Here is a 9416-nt window from a genome sequence, read left to right on the forward strand (position 1 = left end):
GAACCACATTTGTATTCGTCCGCCCCCCTTTTGGGTTGATCCCCCCCCCAAAGATTCCCCTCCCCCTGCTTTGCCCCCCTGATGGGCATCAGCTATTTCCAGATGGTTGCCAAAACACATTCCGTTCTCCTTTGGTGCCAAGGGTGATGGTTGCTTACTGGGGGCCCACTAGATGGCTGGGCTGTGGGGTGGCAATGGGGGATTGGGGGTGTGTGTTCCAGCTGCCCCCCCGCCTTTATAACCAATGGGGAGAAGTGAAGGCAGAAGAGCCAACCTGGGTTATTTTGGGTTTTGCTGCAATATTGACGAAGGGAGAAGGGAGACTTCTCCCCAGCCATGAAACTGGGGGGACAGTATTTGTGACCTCGAATGCCACAGGGGCCAGCCAGACCCTTGAAGAGCCCAGCCTTCCCTAGATCTGAAGCTTGACCCATTCCTGAGGTTCATTGGGTGACACCCTTCGAAGGCCACTAATTCGTTTCTTCGCTGCGTCCCGTGTCTCGCTGGGTGTGCTTTCAAGGCCGTGGCACGGGATCGCGTGTCCCTTGGCGTGCCTCGGAACCTGCAGTTGCTTTGCAGGGAAAAGAGGACTCCTTCCCCCATTCACAAATCCATGTTTGGCCCGAGGACTCCTGAAGAGCCCAGCCTTCCCTAGATCCGAAGCTTGACCCATTCCTGAGGTTCATTGAGTGACACCCCTCGAAGGCCACTCATTCGTTTCTTCGCTGCGTCCCGTGTCTCGCTGGGTGTGCTTTCAAGGCCGTGGCACGGGATCGCGTGTCCCTTAGTGTGCCTCGGACCCTGCAGTTGCTTTGCAGGGAAAAGAGGACTCCTTCCCCCATTCACAAATCCATGTTTGGCCCGAGGAAGGCGTGAGAATGCAGATATGGTGCCTGCGATTCAGGAGGATGTGGGCCGGCTGGCGTGAGCGGGAGTCTCGTGGCACCATAACGATTGACAAGATTTTAGTCTAGCATAAGCGTTTGTGGATTTGGTCGCGGAATCTGGAGTGGGGGACTGATGCTGTGCTGTTTTGCTGTGAGGAGAGCATGACGGGGCGGGGGGTTGTGGCTGTTTGGTGTTGAGGGGTGACAGGAGCAACTGGGATTATTGGGTTGGGAACGGGAGAAAAGGATAAGTGAACGAAGTAAAAGGGAACCACGAAAGCATACCGTGTATGTTAGGCACAACTCTTAAGGTATTTTTTGATCAATAATCCCTCTTTGTGGATTTGGTCGCGGAATCTGGTGTGAGGGACTGATGCTGTGCTGTTTTGCCGTGAGGAGAGCATGACGGGCGGGGGGTTGTGGCTGTTTGGTGTTGAGGGGTGACAGGAGCGACTGGGATTATTGGGTTGGGAATGGGAGAAAAGGATAAGTGAACGAAGCTAAAGGGAACCACGAAAGCATACCGTGTATGTTAGGCACGCTCTTAAGGTATTTTTTGATCAATAATCCCTCTTGATCTACTTGTCATATTCACTGTTCAGCTGACTACACGGCAGTTTACCTGTCAGTTGTGACTGGCAATTGTCAACCTCACGACACACGGTGCCGGCGATAGTATTTTTTCTGGATTAAGTAATCCGTCGTAAGAGCGTGCACCTTCTGCATTTGTGGCACCGCAAGAGTAATTGTTGTGCCTTTCGGTGCTCAGAGTCATTAATGCATAACACATTAATCATGCCATGCGCAACATCTGCTGTGCAAAGGTGGGCCTCTTGGTAACCCCTCGTCCACCGTTTACAGTCGTTGAATGCTAGTGAAACTGCATGTCCAAAAGGGTCGTTAAAGTATATTAGGAGGCAACCAATTTGGATTTGTGGATCTTGAATCTAACTATGTCTAAGGAACATAGAGGATGAGTACCAAGGAATTAGGAGACAGATAACTAGAGAGGGGTGCAGGGGGGGAATTGGTTAGCACAAACTGGGATAGAGGCCTACTTGGCCTCTGTAATCCATCTCTTTGTTCAGGACACTGCCGGTAGAGTTTGATCTTCTTTGGCCAGAGCTAGGGATGCCAGCCTCCAGGTGGGACCTGGGGATCCACCGGAATTACAGCCCATCTCCAGACCATAGAGATCAGTTCCCCTGGACAAACTGGATGGTTTGGAGGGTAGACTCTATGGCATTACGCCCCACTGAGGCCCCTGCCCTCCCCAGCCTCCACCCCCAAGTCTCCAGGAGTTTCCCAACCTGGATCCAGCAACCCTCCCTGCTGTTGGCCAGGGGGACCTGGCAACCCTTAGCCAGGGGTGTTCGGTGTTTTGTGTACTGTGCGTGTTCCAAAGGCTTCCCTGTGGCTTGCGCTAAACCGCCTCATGCCTCAAAGCGAAGAGGAGTGCTTTCTCGTTGGAGTTTTTCCGCTCCCATGTGAGAGAAGAAGAAGAAGAGATTGGATTCCTACCCTGCCCTTCACTAGAAGGAGTCTCAGAGCGGTTGACAATCTCCTTTTCCTTCCCCTCCCCACAATAGTCACCCTGCGAGGTAGTGCGGCTGAGAGAGCTCTCTTGAGAACTGCCCTTGAGAGAACAGCTCTGAAAGAACTTATGACTGACCCAAGGTCACACCAGCAGCTGCATGTGGAGGAGTGGGGAGTCAGACTCAGTTCTCCCAGATTAGAATCCGCACTCCTAAACTCTACACCAAACTGGCTCTAGATAGAGTTGACACGGGTCTCGGGGTATCCCCCTCAATGGTTCTATACCTTTAGCAGTTGTCCAACAGGCAGAAATTCAACAAACAGAGCTGTCTCAATCACTGTATTGCAGTGCTGTGGAAAACGCTTGCCTGTTGAATTTCTACCTGTCATGCAGTGGCAAATCACTAGAGCTTTGCTAACGAGGTGGGGTGGGGTAGGGGGGTGGAAGAAAGGAAGGTGACAATTCCACATCACATTGAGGCTACAAAAGAACCTGGAATAGCGGGAACCAGTGTTCCCTCTAAGCTGAGTTAGTGTGAGCTAGCTCACAGTATTTTAGCCTCCGGCTCACACATTTTTGTCTTAGCTCAGGAAGGACGGCTCCAGAGCAAACTCATTTATGCAGCAGCCAAATCGCTCGCTCACAACTTTAATGCCGGTAGCTCACAAAGTAGAATTTTTGCCCACAAGACTCCACAGCTTAGAGGGAGCATTGGCGGGAACCTGGAATTTCTGCACCCCTATCTTGTGGGCAGCTTTACCGTGGGGCTTATGGTAAAGCTGCCCACAAGATAGAGGTGTAGAAAGGCCCGCTATTCCAGGGCCCCGGTCACACGGCAAAGTTGCCGCGGGAGAGGCACGGATGGTGGGCGGATTATCCGGGTGCGATCACACCCCAACATCTGGGAAGTGGAGCGCACCCATGGCTTACCGCCAACAATGCGAGTTAAAAACCTAGTACCTCCAAGGTACGATGGCTCAAATGGTTAAGACACTGAACTGCAGGCTGTGGAAGGTCGGTAGTTCAGCAGTTCGAGACCCGAGTGTGCCGCATGACGGAGTGAGCTCCCGTCTCTAGTTCCAGCTCCTGCCAGCCTAGCCGTTCGAAAGCAAGAAATTGCAAGTCAATAAATAGGTACCACTTCGGTGGGAAGGTAACAGCGTTCCGTGCGCCTTGGTGTTTAGTCATGCTGGCCACATGACCACGGAAACGTCTTTCGACAGCGCTGGCTCTTTGGCTTTGAAACGGAGATGAGCACCGCAACCCTAGTCGGATTCGACTGGCTTTTGAGCAAGGGAACCTTTACGTTTTTTACCTCCAAGGGTTGTTTCCTGCTGGGGCGCCCCGGCAGACACAAGCCCAGGCCCCCCCGGGGAGGGGAATTAAATGCCTGGCTTCCCAGCCCAATCTTCTCCAGGTGCCCGCAGCTGCGGAACACCTGGAGAAGATCGAGCAGGGAAGCCAGACATGTCTCCCCGCAGCGGGGCAATTAGCCACGCCTCCCCTCCGCGATATCCGGCCCGTGTGACTGGGGCCTAAGTTATCTTTTCTCCGTGGCTGCCGTTTCTAGGCCTCAAACCTAGAAAGCGACCTTTCTAGCCTCACTGTGATGTGGGATTGTCAGCTTCCTGACCCGCCAGAAGAACTTGTGGTCACACTGACTTTAAACAGTGCCGCTGGGGCCTTCTGCTGCCCTAGAGTAAGGTTACTCCTGTTTGCAGGATACTTGTGGGCCAAAAGGCCCCATGGCACTGTTTAAGGTCAGCATTCCCACAAGTTCTTATGGGTGTTGGGAGACCCTAGATGCTTTGCGGGATTGCAGCAGCGGTTATTGCAGGACACTCTTGGAGATGCTGTGGAAAAGCCCCCCCCCTTTAAAAAAGAAAATCTTCCCTTTCCGTTTGCCCCAATTCTCAGATTTTGCTTGCTTCCTCTGCCTTCTTCAGCCTCTGGTACGGTTACCGTGGAAACCCTGAGCATGGGTTGTTGCCATGGGAACACGAGGGGATTTTGAAGGGGAAGAAAATAGGCCTGGGCCTAACTGTGGAGGAGGAAAGGGGTGTCAGTGGGGGAAAGCTCGCTTCCTCAGAAAAGTTGGAATCCCCAAAACTGGCCCCTTATTCATTTATATATATATAATTTCCAGTCAACCGACTTTATATAGCTTCTCCACACAAATCGGAACGCAGAGCTAAATCACATGTTTCTAGCGCCACGGACAGCTTTCTTCTTTGCAGTGCAATCTTAACGCTGAGTTATTTGAGCAAAGGCCTGCAGATATCAGTGGCTTTAGTCTGAAGTCACTTGGCATAGGATTGGCCTGGATTGCACCTAGAAGGGATACTGGCGGTTGGCTATTTGGCTTTGGGGTGCGGTTGCCCTGGGAAACTGTCGCGGTGACTTCAGGTCAGGGAGAAACAAGAGTGGCTGTATTGTAGTTGTGAGGAGATGTCTTAGCTCTTTGGGAAGAGAGGGAGCAAAATTCCTGCACGAAAACCAGCCAAAATGTGGGATGCAGTCTTGCGTTTGGACTACCGTAAGACACTGTACGTGGGGCTTACCCTTGAAGACAACACGGAGGTTGCAGTTGGTGCAGAATGCAGAGTCTGGATTGCTGACAGGAGTTCAGGGCTTTGAACACACTGCCCCAGGTTTAAGATCCCTCTGTTGGCTTCCAGTCCCTTTCCGTGCTCTCTTCAGGTTGCTGACGTTAACCTTTAAAAGCATGTTGTGATGTGGGAGCCGCATATCTGTGGGATATCCTCCCTCCATACGTGCCCCCAAGGAAGCTCCAATCATCACATCAGGGAGGAATTATTAGCAGTTTCTTCACTCATATCCACGAGAACTCATTCTGCTAACTCCTGAGGTTTTTCTGGGGCCACTTCTGTGGTATAGGACGAGTTTCCTTAATATGTGAGGAGATGTGAGGAGATGTAAATATTTCAAAGGCCTTGTAACCAGAAATCCCCATGCTTTTTTAAAAAAAATTAACCATTTTTATTGAAATAATTGGTTAACAAGCAATAATAACAAATACAAGAACAATAATAACACCAGCATGCAATGGGAGAAGTTTTGTTTCCCCCCCGGTGAATACATAAATACATAATATTTAAACTTTGTACAAGAGTTTGATATCACATAATGTACTAAACTTTGCAAACTTTGTAGTTTTAGAAGTGACTGTAATGCCAACAAACATAATCCAATGACTACCTGCTTGGTCAGTTACTATGATGAAGTTGTGGCTTGCTCTCTTCTTTTTTGTTCTGTATTTCTGTGAATTAAGATGTTGACTTTTTTAAAATGATGTAACCCACCAGGAGTGCTATTGGTTGGGAGAAAAGCAGGCTATATTTCAAATTAAATGGCAGCATTTAGAATGTTAGCCTGGGTCTAGGGACACTCAGGTTTATATCTCCACCTGTTGGGGAAACTGCTGGGTGACCTTGGTCCAGGCATTCTTTCTCAGCCTGACCTACCTCACTGGGTTGTTGTGGAGAGGAAAAGGGTGAAGGGATTTATTTACAGCACCTGTTTAACCACCTTTTAACCAACACAACAGGGCCCTGAAGAAAAATTCAGGTGGGTAGCCAAGTCGGTCTGAAGCAGTGGAACAAAGTTTGAGTCTAGTGGCACCTTTAAGACCAACAATGTTTTATTCAAAGTGTAAGCTTCAGTGGCACCTGGTGTACGGTATTAGATTTAAAACATAATTATTTTTTCAAAAGTTCTAAAACATCCCAGGGTGAAGCTAACTGTCTGTCACCTCAAACTCCCCAGGGCAAGAGGGGTAATAATACCAGACTATTATATTCCACATGAATGAAACCAAACTATGTTTTAGCCCCTGTATTCTATGTTCATAATCAGTAATGCAGATTAGAATTTATACCACACGAACGGAAAGAAAGAAAGAAAGAAAGAAAGAAAGAAAGAAAGACAGACAGAAAGAAAGAAGGAAAGAAGGAAAGAAAGAAAGAAAGAAAGATTGGATGAAGGGAGGCTCCGTTAGTCCTCCATACTCCTTTGCTCCCCAGAAAAGATGTTGGACTGTGGGAAGCGATAGCTGCATTAAATTATCACATATATGCACCCCATAGAGACAACAGCCAAGACTTTCAGGTTCTGTTCACAGGTCCGGATTGCTTCTATCATTTCATAAAATGTGCAAAATAGAATTGTTCAAGAGGGCATTCTTGTAGAAGGAGCAAAATTCGGGGTGTGACTTTTATTAGGAATAAAGTCTTTCCTGTACTGATTGTCTTGTTGCCTTAAGGACGCCCACCTTCAGTGGGACATGGGGACCCCCCCCTTACCCCGTGAATTACAGCTCCTCTCCAGACTACAGAGATCAGTTCTCTTGGAGAAAATGAAGGCTTTGGAGGGTGGACTCTATGGCATTGTACCCCACTGAGGTCCCTGTCCTCCCCAGGCTCCACCCCCAAATCTCCAGGAGTTTCCCAACCTGGAGATGACAATCTTACTCCCCACCCAAGCCCACACACCAGGTGGCCACGGTGAATCTAACAACCCTGCCTTACATACAGGAGTCATTTCGTAGAAAAAGAGGTGCAGGAGCTCAGTAGCATAACTCATTAGCATAACCGGAAGTGTGTCAGAAGGCAACACCCACCGCTCAGGCTCCACTGGACTCGTTTGGATTACTAGCTATTGGGAGGGGGGAACGTGCAGATCTGCCCTCACAGAGGAGGGAGAGCTTGTACCTGAATAAAACCTGGTCTTAAAGGTACACTGGACTGTTTTGGATGGGGGGGGGCCCTCTGCAACTTACCTGGCTGCTCCTTGTGGCCCTGGGGCTGCAGGGGGCAGGGCTTGTTGCATGTCCCCGCCCCCTGGGCTCTTTACTGCCTGAGCTCCACTCCTGTGTGCTCCTGCAGGAAATGACCCCTGGGTTTATCATGCTTGTAATCCACCTTTTGTCCTGACAAGAAAGGCGGCCTATAAATGAGAGAAATAAATGAACTGTTTAACAGACTAATAGAGAACTGGGTTCTGTATCATTGCATGTTTCTGCCAGAGAGCATACAACTTTATTTCCTTGTCTGCTTGATTTATCGTTTGCCTTTCTTGTTGAGAACTTGAGGCGGATTGCAGAGATATTACAATAATGCAGTAAAGAGCAGTATAATAGACATATATGATACCATATTAACAGTTGTGGTTTCCCCAAATAAACCTGGCAATTGTAGTTTGCGCAGCAGCCCTCTCCAAACTACATTTCCCAGCCTTCCCTGGGGAGAAGACATAACTTAAACAGTTAACAGTCATGCCAGAGGAAGTAATGATTGCTGCAGGCATTGACAGCTTTAAAAGGGGATTAGAAAGATTGATGGAGGACAGGTCCATCAGTGGCTACTGAGCCGTGGTGACTAAAGGGAACCTCCGTATTCAAAGGCAGTCAACCTCTGAATCCCAGTGCCATGAGGCAACATCAAGGAAAGGCCTCGGCCTCTGTGCCCTGTTGCTGGTCCTTCAGAGGAGCTGTGAGAGACAGGATGCTGGACTAGATGGACCCCTGGTCAGATCCAGCAGGGCTCTTCTGATGTTCTTAGGCCCAGATCACACAGAGAATTTGCCGCGTGAAAGGCACGAATGCTGGGCGGATTTTCAGGGCGCGATCACACTGCAACATCTGGCAAGCGTAGCACACCCATGGACAACCTGTGGTGTGCCACCGAAGATGTACAGTTAAAAAGTACCTGCAAAGATCTACTAGCAAATGGTTTGCCACAGGCTGCAGACGGACTTGTTCGGTGTGATGGCGCCGGCATGCGCCTATTCCCTCCGATCGTCCTCTTTGCAGTGCGCACCGAAGGACAAAACCCTGGTGCGCCGCCATCGCGTCTGATTGCATAATGGCGGATCAGGATGCGACTGTGCAAATAGCCACGCCTTGCCCCCGCATTTTCTGGATCAGAATGCGACTGTGCAAATAGCCACGCCTCGCCCCCGCGTTTTCCGGCACGTGTGGCCGGGGCCTTATTCATGTCATCGATATACCGTGGTATAAACAATTCTGTCAGGAAATCCCTTTAGACACATGCTCAGATAACCCCAGTGTGGGCAGACCTAGTGTTGCCAACCCTGGGTTAGGAAATTCCTGGAGATTTGGAGGTGGGGCTTAGAGAGGGTGGAATTGGGGGAAGAGAGTAGGGTTACCAGCTCTGGTTTGGGAAATACCTGGAGATTTTGGAGCTGGAGCCAGGAGTGGGCAGGATTTGGGGTGGGGAGGGACTTCAGAAGGGTATAATGCCATACAGTCCACCCACCAAAGCACCCATTTTCTCCAGGGGAACTGATCTTGATTGTGTGGAGGTCAGGTATAATAGCGGGAGGTCCCCAGGTGCCCCCTGGAGGGTGGCAACTCTAGAAGGAAGGGAGCTCCGGAGGGGATGTGGTGTTGTAGCGTCCACCCTCCAATAGTCTGGAAGTCAGTTGTGGTTCTAGGAGTATTCCAAGTCCCACCTGGAGGTTGGCAACTCAAAGCATACTCCTATGGGGCGTCAAGCTCAGGCCAGAACAGATAATGGAGGTGTTCCTCTGGGGTAAACCTTCGAGTGAGCAGTGGCTCCAAATTGGCCTCGTCCTCTTTGGCTGGCGCATTACGCTCAGGCAAATTAATGAATCTGATATTTACTGCATAATAGATGCCATTTTATGGGGGTTGTTTGGGATGTTATTTATTCTTCCTGAAGCCAAGTAGTAAAAAATTTTATAGGATCTGGTTGGAGCCAAGCACGGACTGCTGACATTCTTATAATTTCCAAGATGGGTCAGGTTTAGGGGAATCGCTCCTCATATATAACGTTCAAACTAGGCTGGCTTTCTTTTTCCAGCACACTCAGGTTGGATTGGGCCTGCAGAGCCAGGACGCTTGGAGAATAATGTGGGCTCCGGGGTAGGGTTGCCAGCTCCAGGTTGGGAAATACCTGGAGATTTTGGGGGTGGAGCCTGAGGAGGGCGGG

General features: G+C 49.8%; 1 protein-coding gene across 1 annotated transcript in view; it reads left to right on the forward strand.

The window, feature by feature from the left end:
- The window catches only part of TMEM145 (transmembrane protein 145), a 48107-nt gene that overhangs the window by 205 nt on the left and 38486 nt on the right, over positions 1-9416 (forward strand). The gene's annotated exons all lie outside the window — the stretch shown is intronic.

Source organism: Gekko japonicus, unplaced genomic scaffold (assembly GCF_001447785.1).
Source record: "Gekko japonicus isolate JY-2015 unplaced genomic scaffold, Gekko_japonicus_V1.1 scaffold4621, whole genome shotgun sequence".
NCBI lineage: Eukaryota > Metazoa > Chordata > Lepidosauria > Squamata > Gekkonidae > Gekko > Gekko japonicus.